The sequence below is a fragment of the Telmatherina bonti genome (genome assembly GCF_933228915.1).
Source record: "Telmatherina bonti genome assembly, chromosome: 4".
NCBI lineage: Eukaryota > Metazoa > Chordata > Actinopteri > Atheriniformes > Telmatherinidae > Telmatherina > Telmatherina bonti.
The window spans coordinates 19432779-19452056 of NC_136622.1; the positions used below are offsets into that span (position 1 = coordinate 19432779).

At 37.3% G+C, this 19278-nt stretch overlaps 1 protein-coding gene across 1 annotated transcript in view; it reads left to right on the forward strand.

Annotated features, from left to right (window-relative positions):
* Positions 1-19278, forward strand: part of phactr3a (phosphatase and actin regulator 3a) — a gene marked incomplete at both ends in the record, with an annotated part of 35956 nt that overhangs the window by 3309 nt on the left and 13369 nt on the right. The window lies entirely within an intron of this gene.

The window sequence follows — 19278 nt, forward strand, 5'->3', positions numbered from 1 at the left end:
GTTGCCATGGTGCAAAGCAACATACCACCCTTTTTAAAATGACTTTTTTACTAAATTATTACTATCAAATGTTTGCCTCGCCACATACCACTGCAGCTCAAATCCTTTCTGTTTCCCAGTCATCAGTTTTCTGAGCAACTATTAACATTCAAAGTTGCTGAGTTCAGCTGCTGATCATGCGTCAAGTGGATAATGGCTGACAGATCAATTATGAATATGAATTGAGGTTTTTTTTTCAATAAATGAAAATCTGAAAGATGTCAATAAATCAAGGAATAATCTTTTTAATACTTTCATTGCTCTTTTTAAGTGATCCAGTATAATGCAGCAGTTTCTGGATGGACAATCAGAACATACTGCTAACAGATTTTTTCAGGAAAAAACAAGCAAACAACACCCACAACAACAAAAACAGTATCACAACAACAGCCCAAAAAAGAAAAAGAAAAGAAAACATTTGCAGCTTTAAAAAAACCCTGCCTAATTAAGCTTTTACATATTTCTTTTGTTTCTTTTATGGAAATGTAATCCATACTGAAGTTAACTCTTTCATCACGGTCAGCTTTAAGTGGGCTGAGACTCAGTTTAAGGCCACCTGTTACTAGTAGCCACTGGTGAGCCATTTATTCTCTCCTCTATGATCCATTGATGTCCCTGCAGAGGCAGAAAAAGTACTCGGCTTTGTTGAACCCGAGAATAGCCTCTTAGCTGCCAAAAAAACCAACATAGTCCCAACATACTAACTGCATCTTGAACAAATAACTCAGAGAAATTGTAATGATCAGTCTTAATGGATCATGTCCATTGTTGATAGAAACAGTATTGAACTTTGGTTGATTTTCTCAGTGAGGCACTTCTTAACAGTTGCTAATTCAGCATCCGTCTTGCTTTCTACTTTTACTCTGAGCTCTCTCCACCCAGTCATAGTCAGTCCAATGTAGACTCCATTTTACTTTTCTATTCCTTGTTTTTTACAATCATGTCCTCTTGTGTTTCTTTGATAAATCAGCTTTAATGTATCTTAAAAATGGCCATTATATGGATATCCAGTTCTGTGGTGTGATGCTGTGCGGTAATGCAAAATGCTGCTGCAAAGTGAGGTGAAGTGAAGTTTTCTCAGCAACTGGACTAGGCATCAACGATTTGTCATTACTAAGTTGAAAGTGCAATATAAAACGTTGCAATTTGCAAATAACAAAAAAGCATTATTTTTCATGATAGTCAATGCACCCAATCCAAGTTTGAAACCTGCAACATCTATGGTTTCACAATTCCACTGGCTTCAGTCGTAATTCCTCACCTTTTTTGTGAGACAGTCATTCAAACATGGTCTGACAGCAAGCTGTGAAGTCATAATGCATTTTGAAATCTAACCCTGATCATTTTTCTATGAAAGACTGAAACGTTGTGACAAACATACAGAGGACAGATGAAGAGAATAACAACGGTTTTTACTGAGTGCAGTTGTTGGGGTTTTTTTTTTTTAACATTCTTAAAGTTAAGATGTTAGATAATATGTTGATGTTAATTAAACCTGCATAGAAGGCTCGATAGTAATCGACATATAACTAAGAATTCATAGTCAATGTTGATAATTATCCTTGTTCTGCTCCATGTCCTGCGGTTGACAACAAGTTTTAGCATATAAGTGTTGTCATCTTCACCACCTTTTGAGTTGAAAAGATGCATTTTAATGTCTGCTTTTCAGGTGGCTGAAGCAACATTTTCCCTCATGTGTTGTGTCTGCTGGTTGGAGTGTGCTAACCTGCATGTGTACTGTCATCTCACGTGGTAATCCTCCACCTCATGTAGAAAATATTTCTGTCTGAACACTGAACAGAAACTGCCATTTTAAAGATCAAATTGCAAACAATATTTGTAGGAAAAGAATGGTAAATTCTAAATTGTTAAAGCCTACCTGGGACACTTGTGAGCAATGGCAGCTCAGGAATGTGCAAAATTAATATAACTCTCCTGTCAAAGTCAGAAACATGTTTTCTGAAATAAGAAAGCAGCTACATTAATAAACTGCTTTGGCCACTTGGCTTAACTGAATTGTAAGTGACTTTCCATTAAATTACCTTGATGTAAGTTAGCTGGAATCGCCTTCACAGTGGAAGTAAGCTGTATCACTATTCATTCCTATAAAAGCTCAAAAACCACACTACTACGTTGGTTTTTTTCAAGAGTGTGTGCAGGCACACCTTGAAAATGCAATCAAGAAAATAAAGCTGCAGCAAAGATTTCTTCCAAAATCAAAAAATTAGCAGATAAAACTCAATTCACAGACCATTAAACCTAGAGACAGAGAGAAACGAATCATGAGCTCTGAGAATAAGGCAGTTATGATCGCATTATAAGTTAAACTACTCAAAAAGATGTTTTGGAAACATTTATTTTTTGATTATTCGATTTTAAACAACATAGATTAAATGAGTTTGTCTGGGGAAAGCCTGGGGGAAACAGCCAACTGCAAAGCATTGTGGTTGAAGTAAAGATTCATAGAAGGACCCTTTAAGTCTTCAGCTGCAACTCCTTTAGTGGAAGCTAAAAATGTCCCTGAATAGCCAAACATTGTAAACACAATAACAAGCAATGCAGTTTTTACCATCTAATATCCTATTTTATCATTTATTATTTTACGTTTCTTTGGTGGAAAATGTAGCTTAGCAAGTTTTCCTGTGCTGAGTAACTCCACTTTTCTTTGGACATTTTGTTTTGTTTTGTTTTTGTTTTTGGTGCCAGTATGTTCTACAGCCTTTTATAAACACTGTACATATGCTATTGATGTGCTATGGAAGGTGATATATTTCTACACTTGCTAGATCTGTTTATGCAGGTTATTGTTCACATACATAGGTTGCAGTTTGTTTTTGGGAGGTAGGGGTGTTAAAATATTCAATAAATTGCACAAGCTTTTGTTTTTTTGAAGGAGAGTGGTTTCATAAAAATGCTATGAATCATATTGTGGCCAAAGAAAATTGAATTAAAGAATCTTTAAAATATTTTTTCTTGTAGTTTGACAAGTTTTAAAGTGTATTTTAATTTATATTCATTGATTGATTTCTTTTTAATTATAGCCTTTTTATCGATTTATTCATTTGCTTATTTGGAAACAAAAGAAACCCCAAAAACAAATATATATATATATATATATATATATATATATATATATATATATATATATATATATATATATATATATGCATATACATATATATATATATAATTTTGCAAGCCTTTTCATTGAAAAACAAAATTGTTAATTTCTTTTCTGTTTTTAGCTTAAAGCAGTGAACATGGTAAATGAGATTGCCCGTGTTGGAATGCTGTGTGGAGCTCTGCTCTCTGTGGATGTCTCCACCATGTTTTTGTTGCTTGTGAAAATCTAGCACAAAGATGACAACAATGACTAAAGCTCCACATCATGCGTGCTCCCTGTAGATACAGAAGCAGATTAGGCATTTGTCAAGCTGTGTGTTGCTGCACCTGTTGTTTCCATGCCCACACCTGTGTTCCTGTGTGCTTTTTGGCATATGCAGCCACGCATGTACCCATTGTTAGAAGATCTGGTGGATTTGCGTAAACTGCAATGGAAAAAAACAACAAAAAATATATTTTTTTAAATGACCAGAATGTGTTAGACTGAGCTGAGACAGTCAGACAGTTGAACTGTCAGCCCTTCGAGAGCAAAGACCTGAGCAGTCTAGAACACCTGGTAGAGGATTCTGTGTAAAGGCAGCATGAAATGAAGCTATTTAGCCTCAAAGGCTGAGGTTAAATGGAGTGCAGGAAGTTGCACACTGTATGATGTGAAGAGTAAAGCCCTTTGGGCATTGAGTCTGCGGAGCAGGAGGCATATTTTGCAGAGAAGTGGGAGAAAAGGACAAGGGGACGGAGTAAAGCAGAGAGGAGATGAAGGAGAGAAGAGATGAGGAGGTGGCTTTTTTTTCTTGAAAGAAAGCCAAGATGTGATTATAATTGCAAACTGGCTGCAGTGAGATGATGGATAGTCTATAGGAGACCAGTAACAGAGAGGCAATGGAGTGTGGGTCTGAAGTGCTAAACTCCAAAACTTGGCGAAGAACTTCAATGTCTATCCACCAAAGTAACAAGGCTAAAAGTGAGAAGAATTAATCTATCTTTTCAACTGACTTTAAGCTGCGCAATATTTTTCTGCAATTGTTTTCCTGTTTTCTCAACATTATTAATTAGATTTTCTATTTTCCCATCTTGATTTCCTGACACAGCTTACATGAAACTAAACTGACTTGGATCTGGTGGGGAGGGGGCATTTACTAATATTCATATTGATGATTTCTCTGGAAGTGCTTGTCCTGTCTTTGTGCTGAGTCTAAATTTAACTCGAACCAATTCGTTCATTATCCGAACTGCTTTGTCTGATTATGGGTTGAGATGGAGCCTATCCCAGCAGCCTTTGGGCGACAGGCAGGATACACCCTGGACAGGTCGCCAGTCCATCACAGGGCAGGCAAACAACCCCTCACACTCACATCACTCCTAGGGACAGTCTAGAGCAGTGATCCTCACTGTTAATTCAACAAGAGCCACACTCTCTTGTTATACTCTGTTGTATACTAAGACAAGCAAAGACACCCCACCCTCCCAAAAAAAGTGTTCCCATGCTACATATCCTGCATATCGTTATCTTAAATATGGCACAGACTAATGTCAGTATATGGTGAACATACAGTAACGCCTCTGGAATCTGGGTGTTTCTTTTTCAACATATATACGGCGTTACAGACGGAGCAACTCTTCATTGGAGTTCGGTGCAGCTGAAATTAGCCAAAACTGGCAACTCTGACAGGGTCAGTTAGGGCCGTTATGACAGCAAAGTTTTTGCAAGCAGCCTGCAACTCTTGTTTGTGGAGAGAACTGCACCATTGAGGATCATTATGATTTGTTTAGATAGCATTTTCAGAAAGCCAGTAGCTGCTTCACGAGGTGCAAGTCAAGAGTCGGTGAGCTGGATGTGGCTCGCGAGCCACACAATGAGGTACACAGATTTAGAGTAAGCAATTAACCTAACTTGCATGACTTTGGACAATGGGAGGAAGCCTGAGTACCCAGAGAGAACCCACACATACACTTGGAGAACATGCAAACTCCACACACTGCCACTGTTTAACCCTCTTCCCCAGCTGAGGATCAAACCAGCGACCTTCTCGCTGTGAGGCCACAGTGCTACCCGCTATTCCACCGTCCAGCACATTAATCACTCCATCATCAAAACAATTCTGTTAAATTAAAAAAAAAAAAAAAAAAAAAAAAAAAAATTTAAAAGACAGCAGGAAAGGATAACTTTACTTTTTTCATGCTCTGTTATTTGGATTGAAGCATCAATATTTATTTTCATGATTAATTATGAATAATAAGTAGTTATTTTTGACTAGGGTTAATTCCCTTCAAGAGCAAATGGTGACATCTTTAAATTTGGCTTGTGTATCAGCCATTTAAGCCCAAAAGATATGTAAAATGTAATTCAAAAGAACATTTGAACACATCCTAAACAGATCAAAGTGCTGAACAAAAGAAAGTACATTAGAAAAGGAAAACACATAGGAGATTAAATGCTTGAAGACAAAACCAGCCATACTACTGATTAACAACAACGAAGAAAAACACAAGAAAAAAAAAACACACAAGAAAAAAGTAGTTTTTTCAAAATGCATTCTTAAAACCAGAGCTGGAGGAAGCATTTTAACAGAAACCAGTTGAAGTTTAAAGTATAAAGCATAAATCTGCAAACACTAAAGCTCTGTCATCCTTTAGGATTAGTTTTGCAAACTGAATTTTTGAAAAGTCCACTAACAGTTTTATTCATTAGGTGCACATATAACGAGGAGCCCCAATCAGCTCTTAGCAGCTACTGAAAAATGAACATGTTTCGAACTTCACAAAAGTACCAATGCTGATGATGTCATGGTGATGTCGGGGGGGGGGGGGGGGGGGGTCGGGGGGTCTTGAACTAACAACCTATAAAATTAGAGCAAATCAGGCTTCCAGACTGGGGGACATGGTACACAAACATGATTAACTTGGCATAATGGGAAATCTGTGGTTTGGAACTCTAATCATAACAGTGACTAAACAAGAGAATAGTTTGACCTCTACTACAGAGTTTAACATGGTTTTACTTAAATTAGCCCCTCCCACCTCCATAAACACAACAGAGTTAATTTATTGAAGCCCAGCAGGGTGTCCCTTTTAATGAAGGTCTGAAATGCACGAGTTGTTTTCCTGTATCTTCCTGTTCTGACATCTTTGAATTTGCACCTTTCCTCAATCCTAATGTTCCTTTATCACACATAGACACAGAAATTTGATGTATCCATTTCACTTGTTCATTCCTCTCTGTTAAAAAAATCTGCCAGACTCAGTATGCGATACATGACAGGAGCTAAGGGAAGTCCTGGATCACATCAATAATAAATGGTCTTGGGTTGGGCCAAGACACAGATGATAGGTAGAGAGGAGCACAGACAGGTTCTGATGTGATGGTACAGCGACAGACTGAACCACTGTGTAGGCAAGAGAAAGAGGTATGAGGCCTTTTGTATTTGGTCTAATAGCCACTTACAGTGTAGTGCTACTGAACATTTCTGCCAAGGCCTCTCAGGAGATGCTAAATGAAATACATAATGCAGCAAGATCAGATAACTGCACTTGAAGGAATACTGTCGTAAAATAAAAATGAAGTGAAGCTTTTCATTGTGTTGTTAGAGTGACTGTGTGTGAGTTATAAATAGCAAAGGGAGTAAAGATTAGAATACCACTGGCTATATTGAAATTTACTTTATTGCATTCACTCCCTCACAGGTCACTTGTAACTTTTATAACTTCTTTTTACATGTAAAATTAATCAAATCAGTCAATCTAGCATTGAGACTTTCATGCCTTTTTTGGACAAATTTCAGTAGACAAGCTTTTACACAAAAACAGCTTCACACATATAAAACATAAAATCAAAATTAATATTAAAACAAAATTACCTTAAAAATAAATAAATGAGAAAGACTAGTTCATGACTCCAGCTTGATCCCACTGAGTAATTAATATTTTTTATGTACTTGCTATCTATTATTACCTAAAGAGCAACAAAATTCAGGTATATAGATGCCCATATGAATAAGCTTCTACCTACTCCTTTTTAGACATTTTATGGGTGTTTCTTTGTTAATTTCTTCGTCTTTTCTGTTGTTATTATTATAATTATGTTTATTTTTTCCATAACTACTATTCTTTGTCATTTTAAGGATGTCTGAATAAATGTGAATAAACTAAAAACTAAAAAATGACTCACAGACAGTCAGAGTGCCGAATGTTTCATACATGATGCTCAGCACATTGTGAACAGCTCTAAACAAAAACTATTTCTGGGGCAATAAGAGGGTTTCAGTCCTAATTATCTTCTCAATAAACAGGAATTTATATGCTTTTGTGACATTATAGCATGCTGTCACAAAAGGCAAAACCAGCAAACAGCTTGAGACATGGCTCAAGTCTGGTTCCTTCCAAAAGGCTGCCATGTTATCATTACCTATTAATAGATTAATGACAACGATTATTAACTGTATTCCTCTTCATACGTTTTCTTTTTATATTTTTTATATTTAAACCATGTATAAATTAAAATGGGCCCTGCGATGGACTGGCGAGCTGTCCAGGGTGTACCCTGCCTTTCGCCCAAAGCCGGCTGGGATAGGCTCCAGCTTCCCCGCGACCCTGAATTGGAATAAGCGGTTCGGAAAATGAATGAATGAATGAATAAATTAAAATGAATCCATGTCAAGGTCAGTAAGTTAAACTTTTAGGACACTGTGAAAGCCCACTATGCTTTTATCAATCAGTTAATTTCTGTAAGAGTAAAACCAAAGCCCAGATTCAGCTACTTGATATGATCAATGCTTCTTCACTGACTAATGGCCCTGGAATTTTTATTCAGTTCACATGATTTCGATATCAGCAAATCAGTCATTTACAAGTCATGACCCATGGATTATCATAATTGTTGTCCTCAGTAACTAATGATTGATCCCATAACTTTAATCTTTCCATCTCCAGTATTGTATACATAGCTGAGCAGAGAAAAATTTAATCGACAATTCTGATCACTCTAGGCATATATGATCTTTAATAAGTCAAACATATAACCAAAAATTTTGTAAGTAATAGACTATTTGCTATCTGATGTGACACATGCTGATGTGCTGATTATTTTTGTTGCATTGTGATTTTTTTTAAAACCGTACAATAGTGTATTATTTATACACCAGCTATTCATACATTTCGTAATTCAGTGGTTATGAAATATAGCTCAATCGGATGCAAATAAGGGGAGAGCTTGAATTTGACGCCTTGATATATCGTAGCGGAGTGTGTTTCAGAACCATGGACAGCACCAGTCTTTTCTCTGCAGCAGGCTGCTGAACCGAGCAGAGCCGTGGTCTGAGTGCTGATAAGTCTGCCCTGGATCACAGATGCCTTGACTTAACCGAGCCCTTGATCTGCAATGAAAGATATTTCTTTCCTTTTTCCTTTTCTCTTTTTTTTCCCCCATCAATGACACAATGACTTCAAGTTGTGCAGATCCAGGCACAAGTTCCATTTAATTTAGTCATCCCATATACTGGATCCATATACTCCGTAAGCTCAACTCCAGTCCCATTAAAAATGCTATCAGAGACTCTGTATTGACCTGGCCAGTGCAGAGTTGTTTATTATTGATGATGGAGTGGCTTTTAGCAATTTCTCACTTAACACTGATTCATCATATTGCCCACACCTGTTCAACTACAGGATCATGTAGTTCAGATCCCAGCAGCAAGCCTGTGGCACAAAGTGGTTCAGGAACTGGAAAATTCTTCTCCTCCTCTTTGGAAAACTTTGAATTTTTTCATAACCATATTTATATATTTTTGTGTTGCAGAAATCGTAAAATGTGCATTATCCTTAATGACCTTTTCGTCACAAGAGGTCTCTGCAAAGGGGGCAGCATGACCTACATGCAGTACAAAAGATCTTTGCATAAACTAGGAAACACATATTCAAACATATAAAATACCAAAACGACAGGAAAAACTCAGCTAAAAGACTTTAGCAAGCACTGCCTCCCATTCAATTCATTATTCAAACCTCAAGCAATTATATGTGAACATAGCAAAAACATGAAGAGAGCACTGTCCAATTTATGAAGATCCCGGTAGTGTTCATGAAGATGAAGAGGATTTTACTTTACCTATAATACACTACCTTGGGGTCCTCATCCTTCTGGCTTTTCTAAAGTGCATTTGGGCGTTATCCCTTCATTCTCCTGATGTCGTTAATTGCCATGTAGATCATTAGCGTTAGGTTATGTGTTCTTGAGATATTTACCCGTATAACACCTCTGTTAGATTATCTCTAAAAATGCTCAGGTTTACTCTTTTAGCATTAGACATTACTTTAGTAAAAACCCAGATCAGGGGTGGCCAGGTCTGGTCCTCCAGATCTACTATCCTGCCACATTTACATGCATTCCTTCTCCAATACACTTGAATCAAATGAAGGGCTCATTACCAGGCCTCTGCAGAGCTGAATGACATGTGCATGAGGGAATTCAGCCATTTAATTCAGGTGTGTGGAAGAAGAGATGTATTTAAATGTCCGTAACTCTTGAGCACTGCACTTGGGCACCCTGTCCTAGATGTATTGTGCTGCTATTATTTTAGGAAGTGAAAGTAACCATTCAGATTTCATACTATGTTTCAGGTGAATTTACTCTGACATAAACCTGTATATTTATTCTGATACTTTCATAGTAATCTCACGTCTCAGCTTTTTTTTTTTTAGATCAAGATTATGTATATATCCCTTGTTGAGAGTTGAGAATTCAATTCAATTCAATTCAATTCAATTCAATTCAATTCAATTCAATTCAAATCCATTCTGTTCAACAAACTTCTCCCTGAGCAGATATTTAAAAGACACAGTAGAAGAGCAGCATGGTGGCAGGCATCTAGATTTAATTAAAGCAAAATAAGTAAAACACTGACAAAATCTTAATAATGTAAACAAATTTACACTGATTAACACAAAGACACACATTCTAAAGTATATACAAGTAATAAAACTGTCGACCAATGGAAAAATAGTTGCAATGACAGGGCGTATTCTACTGGGGAAAAGGAGGACAGTCCCATGATGTGTTTGAGTCGGTGGGAGTCTTTCATAAGTCTTGAGTTTATCGAGGGTAAAAGCTGATTTAAATAAATAAATAAATATATATATATATATATATATATATATATATATATATATATATATATATATATATATATATATATATATATATATATATATATATATATATATATATATATATATATATATATATATATATATATATATATATATATATATATATATATATATATATATATATATATATACATATATATATATATATATATATATATATATTTTTTTTTTTTTTTTTTTTTTTTATGTCAGATGTGGAGGACAGCTACAAGTACCTGGACATACCGCAGTCAAATGGCAACCATGAAAGAAGCCACAAGGAAAGCTGTCACAGCTAAATACCTGCAACAAGTGAGGCAAGTACTGAGAAGTCAGCTCAATGGCAAGAATAAGAACCAGGCAATAACCAGCTCTGCCCTGTCAGTGATCAGATATCCTGCTGGGATAATAAGCTGGCCAAAGGAGGAAGCTCAGAACACAGAAGCTGCTCACCATGCATGTAGGGTTCCACCGCAAGTCCAGTGTCCAGCAACTATACACTATCATCAAGGCCACTATCCAAGATGAAACATCCAAGCTCCACAAATACATCAGGAAGAGGGCACCAGGGGATGAAGCTCTTAGTGAATGTCTCAGACAATGGAGTCTGGAGGAACACGAGATGGAAGGACTAACATGGGAGGTAAAGCCCCTGCATGGGATGTACCACCGGCAGATCACCGAAATGGCCGATATAAACAAGTCCTATCAATGGCTGGAGAGGGCTGGACTAAAGGACAGCGCGGAGGCACTGATGGCAGCACAGGAGCAGGCCCTGAGCACCAGAGCGATTGAAGTCCAGATCTACCACACCATGCAGGATCATTTTAACACATTTCATTCCTACATCTCTACAATGAACAGACAGTGTCTGTTCTCAGTGGGCATTGCAAGATTATTATTGACATGGTTATTTCATGGTCTAATGAACAATTTGACCATGCATGTTTAACATCTGGTCAGTTTAAATGCATCCATATGTCTATGACAAATGAAGCTGCTGTGCAGGCAACACACTGACTTATGTCTGTACAGTTTGGCATAATGCGAGAGCTGCTGGCAATGCATCATCTATTTGAGATTCACATGTATACAGTTTTTCTGACAATAATAAGGGAGAAAATGTCATGCTATTTAAAACCCAGCTTTGTGATCCCCTCGAGGAGTACACTACTGTGCATTGTGATTCATTTGTTTCGGTACGAGTCACTGTTCGGTATGTTTTAACAGACTCTGTGTTGTTACAAACTTGAGAGTCTCCAAATATTTTCGTATCCTTATTGTAAAACACTTGTTTTTAAATGGCAGTACTAAGTTGATGGTTTCTTGTTAACCTTCTGTTATGCTCTTCTTCCTGCAGATAACTGCGAGCTCACTGAAGGAAGTTATTAGCTTCTGAATTCGGTGTAAACACAAAAACTTGCTGAAAACCCTTGTGTTTAAACACTGTTTGCCTTCAGTGAATATTTACTTTTATATACTTTCTCTGGACACAGTTTGCATAACAAAATGTTTAGCCACTCACCCAAATCAGTGGAAATAACAGGAATAAATCACACACCATTGCTCACCCACCTGACTCTGCTGCTGGAGTCCATAACTAACCTCGCTGACTGCACGGCATTGCAGACCTGCAGCTAAACACTCCGTGTGTAAACTCTGCGTAATCACTCTTTACTTTATGTCTGCTCATTTTCACATAATGCAAGTATTCTGAGAGCATAATAAAAACCTGGAGTAGATTGTATTGAAGGATATTATTCAAGGACAATTTTAACTCAGTCAATAAATAAAGCGGTCTCAGTAAAGACTTCAAACTTTGTGTTGTTTTTGTTGGTCCTAAACACAAAGCCTACTGACAGATTTTCATCCATTAGATCTCAAAAGTGTAATTTTCTTTTATTAAACCATCTCAGTAAAAAGGAATCAAGAAGCATGTTTGAGGAAATGAAAGATGAATGAGTCAGTACGTTGCAGTTTTCAGGTTAATGCAGTGGACTGCCCGAGGTAGGAGTGAATGAAGACTTCCATTACCTGATTGGAAGGAGCTTTCTGATGGAAAAGGAGGATTTTTAGTTTTGGGAATGCTGCCCAACGATGGACTGGAAAACACTTTAACAGGCCTCCCTCTTCCTCTGATGCTTCAAGTTAGAAGAGCAGTTCAGAATGGCATTATGTGAGGCTTACCCTGTTGTGTGGGTGACAGGAAAAGCACTTTTAGCAGGAACATTTTCAACCCACTGGCTGGATGTGATGGCGGTGGTGAGGCTTTCACAGTTGGTTAAAGATAGCTTGTTCTTTTTTTTCACTTAAAATGCAGAGGCATGTCTGAGTGTAAATTTGCGGAGTGTATGTGATGGTAGTACATGTGGATCTCGAGTAGTTATCAGTATTTCTCCATACATTAACATCAGTTGCTAACATTTAAACTAACTCAATGTCTTGATAAGTTACATTTAGAGAAATATATTTTAAATGATTATTTTTGGTGAAGCCCTGCGATGGACTGGTGACCTGTCCAGGGTGTAGCGTGCCTCTTGCCCAATTATTGCCGGCATGGTCTCCAGCTTCCCACGGCCCTGAATTGAACGAAACAGTTAAAAAAATGGATGGATGGATTTTTGGTCATTTATAGTTAACAAATGAAAGTTTAGCAGTAATTATTTCCAAACAGGGTGAGAATTGGAGCGTTATTTAGTTTGTTTATTATTTAATATGCCTTTTATTAGCACACAGTGTGCAATCAAACCTGCTAAAACCACAACCACATCGTGGATGAGGCAGGTTAGCTCCCTTTTGAGTGTGGAGTTATCTTTGTTTTATGGAGTTTTTTATTTTTTAGAGTGACTTTTAGTTTGAAGCAACCTCAATAACAGATTATAGCTTTCAAAACCACCAACACACAACTGGAAAAGCATTTTTAAAACAGTTTTTCTTTGGTATAAACATACATGACCTGGACTACCTGGATGTTTTCTTTTTTAATTGACACAACTCTTTGGGTGTCTGCAGACCTTGTAGACTATATATTACTGGTTTAAGTGGCCAAGTAGTCACAGTCAAGTCAAGTTTCAGTCGAATCCTCCTTGATACAAACAAAAAAGGGAAAATGTCACTCAATATTAATTTGCACTGATAGATAATCTACATAAGCATGTCAGTTTTGACAAAACAAAGCTTTTGAGCAATCACCATAAAAATTGAATGAGTTTAAACTCCCTTTCATCTGCCTGTCTATTTAGAGCTCATAACAGTCCAAATAGAGAAGCAATATTTCAGAAGAACATGACGTTCCAAGTTGTTCACACTGATGCTGCAACAGCGGCTTACAAGCAAAGCCACCCACTAGCCCTAATTCTCAACATCAACATATGGTAATAAACAAGGGCCTCAGGCATTTCCTATTGGCTGCTGGCTGGGCTGACATCATTTCACTCTCTTGTTGCCAGTAGTCCACACACTGGTGTTTTACACTTGGCTGTAATCACATTGATGATCTGGAGGCTTGACCTTTGCAGACTCATGTAGCCTAACATGATGATGCTCTGCTCTCTTAGAAATTAGTTTCATTCACAAACATGTTCCAGAACTCTGCATACCAGCAAAACGATCATCTTAACTAAGTTATCCTATTAGCACAATTTATATGTAGGGGCCAGTTCTTCTTTATGGTGGTGTGTATAAACCGCTTGGTAGAACTTTGGTCACACTGTTTTGTATATAATGAGACAAAACTATAAAATCTGCTTTGAATTCTTTATTAGGTTTCAAATAAAAATTTTGCATGATATATTGGGCTATTATGAGAGAAACAGTTATTTTTTCTGTTCCCAAAAATGCCTTTTGTTGAATAAACAAAAAGAAATAGAAAAGAAGCAAAGACATGACTTATTTGTTCCTTTTAATCACTATAGGCCTCTTCCTAATTAAATTATGGCTGGAGTCTTAATAAAATATCCTGAAAAGAAAGATCTTTTGTCACTTGAAAGCTAGTTTTATTCATAAGCAGTGGGAATTAATTTAGCATAAGTCTGGTAAAATCCGTTTTACCGACATTATAGATATTTTCACATCCACACAGACACACAGACACACACACACACACACACACACACACACACATTTTATTTATATGTATATATATATGTATATATATATATATATATATATATATATATATATATATATATATATATATATATATATATATATATATATACACATATATATATATATATATACACATATATATATATATATTTATATATATATATATATATATATATAGATAGATAGATAGATAGATAGATATATTATATATATATATATATATATATATATTCCTTTAACTCGTAAGTTGTTTGCTGAGTGCCCTGACTGTGGCCGGGCCCCTGAGGCAGTCAGGCTACAGACAGATGGCAGCACAGTTGTAAAGCCAGGAGGGTAAAGCAAGGAGGTTAGCTGGTGTAACAGTGGGCGAGGAGGAGCTCTATTCAAGGGCACATTGTGAGTGACTTAGGAGGAGCAGAGATGAGGCTCTTTAGGGTCTACAGGGATGACAGAAGTCAAGGATAGGTCTGATGTTATTTATAGTGATGACGTGACCAGTTAAGCAAATGTACAGCACAGTGCAGGTTATATAGTGATACGTTGGTTAACAACAAGCAAGTGGTTCTATGCTGCTGTACTTAAAAAAAACCTTTAACACTTCATGAGATATGGTAATTTTAGCAAGATATTATGATGTAGTAAGCCAGACATTTATATCTGAAATATGATGTTAATTGTTTATACAGCAATGGTGTAGCATGCTAACATGCTAACATGTACTTTTCATGATGCACAAAGTGCATGACAGGCTGATAGCAAAATCTTTGGTTCTGCAGATAATGATGACAAACACATTATATGCAAAATGAAATTTGAAATTTGAAGAGATGATGGGGATGGAGGATGTCAATCTCATATGAAGTGGGCAGTAATGCTGCTTTAGTCACTATCTGAGTCAAACATCTGGCATGTTTTGGCTGATACACTGATGTGCACAGTCTGCCCATCCAGCACACTACAGGCATACGCTGGTGTGCACTCTAATTAGTTTCAATGTGGAAAGTGTTCAGTCTCCTCCTTTTTCATGAGGAAAGAGATGCATCGCCATGCCAACATATCTGTGTTGCCAGAAATTTAAGTGTAAACAATGCAAAGTAAATATGATTTAACATGTTCATTTAGTCCTGCCAGTGGCACTGTTGGCTGATTGTTAGCTTTTCTGCGTTGCTTTATGAAGCAACAGTCTTTTAAATCAGAAAAGCTTTATGTCTTGTTAACAGACAGGTTAGTCTGCATTGTGGATTTGTTAAAGGTCTTTTGGAGTCTTCTGCTGAAGAGTATTTTTGTAAAAATGTTTTGATTTATAAAGTACTTATCATGTTAATGAAACCTGAAGAGTTATGAGAAGCATATATTTCTTCACTAAACTTCTTGAAATTAGGTGAAATAGCTGAGACCAAAATGATGGACTGACATGCTGCAGCCATAAAATAAAACAAAACAAAACAAAACAAAAAAGAAGTTATCTTATTTTTTTTTTCCGTATATTTTGTAGGGATGGAAAAATCTAATCGAAAGATCAAAAATCGAGATTTTTTGCTTCACAATTTTAAAATAGATTTTTTTTTTTTGTTAAAAATTCTTCTTTTTTTTCAAATAAATACAAATAATCCATTATAAAAATTTTTATTGTTTTTATGGATATTTTTACTTTTCTTCTTGGACATCACAGCAGCAGAATGATGGTCAGGCTACTGTGTTGTTCTAATTAAAATCAAGAAAAATGACGAGTAAAAGAAAAAGTTTTATACTTTTATTTTTTGTTTTTAATCTACAAAAAACAGCAGTATCGAAGAATTGTGAGAATTGCAATTTAAATCAAATTGGCACCCAAAAAAATCGGAATTGAATCGAATCGGGACAAAAGCATATGTTCACAGCCTTAATATTTTGTGAATAGAGCTAGATGAAAAAAGAAAGTGGAGATACTTTTTGTTCAAGCACTGCAGAAAAATAAACAAGAAATCTTTTGACATAATCTACTGACAAGGCTTCTCCATCATCACTTTTTTTTCCAAACATCTGATCACACGCTGGTCATGTTTGAGATTTTAACATTTACGTAGAAAATAAAGTGTGATGCAGTCAAAAACTGAATGGAACTTGGTTTCATTTATATCCCAACAAACTACTACAGTGGTGTTAAGCTGCTGCTTCATTCAGATTTGATTTTAAATGCAAGCACTCTCATCACATCAGTCTGACAGGTGATTCAGCAAAGCAACGCATTGCCTCATACAACCTCAGCACTGAATCTGTGCCACTGATATTATCCTACTACTCAGAGTGACTTCCTTTCGTTGCATCCGAAAAGGTCACAAACAGATTTCAGAGCTCACTTGTTCACACTCCAGGCTTGGCTTTGTGGTTGGGTTACTATGGGTCAGCGGAGACTCACTGCAGCTGGATATTTGACTCAACATCATTGATAAATCTTTCAGTTACGTTTTATTAAAATTTCAGCAGAGTGGGGGTTTTGTTGGCTTCCTCAGTTTGTGGCCTTAGGAGGGGGATGTGCTTAGAGTGTACATGTGGAGAGAGATCTTACAGTCCTGAATGTGCTGACAGGCTGTTTAGGTGAGGTGTGGTTCCTGGTGGTACGTTAATGTGTGCTGTTTAGTCTTTCTGCAAAGTCACATTGTCATGTTTTGGTCCCTTATTTCACTCTTTGTTCATTTCTGAGTTTTTGAGCTGTTCTAATAAAATAAAGAATTCAGCATGTGTTATGGTTACCTGCATTATAGTTGTACTTACCTGCACTTTGGGCTTATTTGTGTTTTCCTTGTGAATTTTCCTTATTTATTTTTTTTAATCATGTGTAATGCTGTGATGCTGCTCAACGATTACAATCATATTCTGTTCAATCCTGTTGAGCAGAAAAGACCACAACTAACTATTGGTCCATGCACGATCATGACACATGGATTTAGGAAATCCTATTTGCATTAGCATATTAATTAGAGTCTCCCATCATTGCCACATGGTGCATGTAGTCCATTCATGCTTATCTGACACACATTTTAATGCATCCCCATTCAGAAGATGAAAGAAAACTCCTTGCACATGCATTTCCACCTTACTTCTCTGCTCTACTCGGACTACTCAGAATTTTCTCTGAATAACCACCCCTTCTATGAAAAATGAAGTTACTTGATATGCATTATAAATAGCTGATCCGTGATTGGACAGGGCTAGATTCTCCTGCAAGCTCTTCCGTATAGCAACAGCCCCCTCCCGTCTCTTCTTCTCCCTGGAATCCCCCTTCTCTCCTTCTCCCTCCCATCACCTTCCCCCTTCAAAAATGCAGACAGACCTCCATGTGGCTTCTTTGCTTACCCACAATGCACCAGGAGCTGCCACTGGCTTCAGATGTCACAGTTGTCTGTATAGGGGGGCACATCTCCCCTCCTTCCCCATACTCTCTCCTATAAGCTCCAACCCGACTTGCTCCGCCCCCTTGCTCCCACTGCTGCGGCAGCATCTGGATGTGGTCACCATGGCAACAGCAGTGGGTCTGACCCCACCTCTCTCCCCTCCCCTCCTTTCTCCACACAGACTCTCTCCCTCTTACACAGACACAACGCCTGTGCCCCCCCCCCCCCCCCCCCCCCCCCCCCGTCTTCTCTTAAGCTTTTTTTTTCTCCCCTGTGTGACTGACTGTGTTTCCTTCAAGCTTGACCTGGATTCAGCAAACGCCGCATGTCTGCCACGATGATGATGATGATGATGATGATATGGAGAGAGATGGGGGGACATGGTCAACTGACCTGTTTCCATGAAATTTTATGGTCAAACCCAGAACTTGATATAATCTCCTTTCATCCTATCAGTTCTTCTTTGTTTCTTCCACTGATTTTTCTCTTGCCATTGCTTCTCCTTTCTTCCTCTCTCTCTCACTCATTTACTTTTTATACTTGAATTGTCTTTATTCTGTTCCTTTTTCATTTCATTTCTTACTCCTCTTTGCCTTTTAGACACCTCTTTTCATTTTCTTTCACAATGTCTTGTCTTTATTAGGTACTTTTCTATTTTCTTCTTTCGTCCTTTCCGTGTTTCATCCCTTTTCTCCTTTAGTCTCTCCTTTTTTTCCCCCCTCTGCTCCTCCCCCAATCACTACTTCCATCTACTTTCTACTCCCTACCCATGTGCTTCAGGGAAGAGGCAAGGGCCTTGAAAAATCATGAAAGAGAGTCAGCTGTATACTCCCTTCTCCACCACTGTACTCAACATCCCACCCTGAGCTACTCTGCAAGCCCCCCTCTTCCACCTCACCCTCCTTCATCACAAATCCTCGCCTCCCCCTTCAGCTGATTGTTTGAACAAAGCTATCAGCTTTCGAAAGGCAGATATTGCCTCTTTTTTTGTCACATTGACGTATGCAGCTCTTAAATACATGGCATTTACCGTGCATTTCCGTTTTCTTGGCTCACTTGGAAGCTGGCAGCCTAGCAGCAATGTGCGCACATGCATCTTAAGACCCACACTTTCCATGAAATGAGTCATAGCCATCATTCATGTAAATACAGGTTTTCTTTATGGATCGAAAAGAGTGCAAGGATACAAGTGTGATAGACAGCTTATCTACCAGAAAAGGCAAATTAATATGGCCGGATTCTCCATCATTTCTTTGTTGTATGTAAGACATAATTTGTGTGTCAAACTAATCAGTGTTTGCTAAATTTGTACCATTTCTGTTAATTCTTTGATTTCCTAAATTAACTCCTTTTGTTTATAGTATGTGCTGTGTTTGCCTCCTGAGTGCTTTCAAGCTCTTGTGTATTTTTATTTTGTAATGTATGTGTGAAACAAGTATTTTATAGAAGTTAATATGATTCCAAATATAGAACAATAATAATGAAAAAAAAT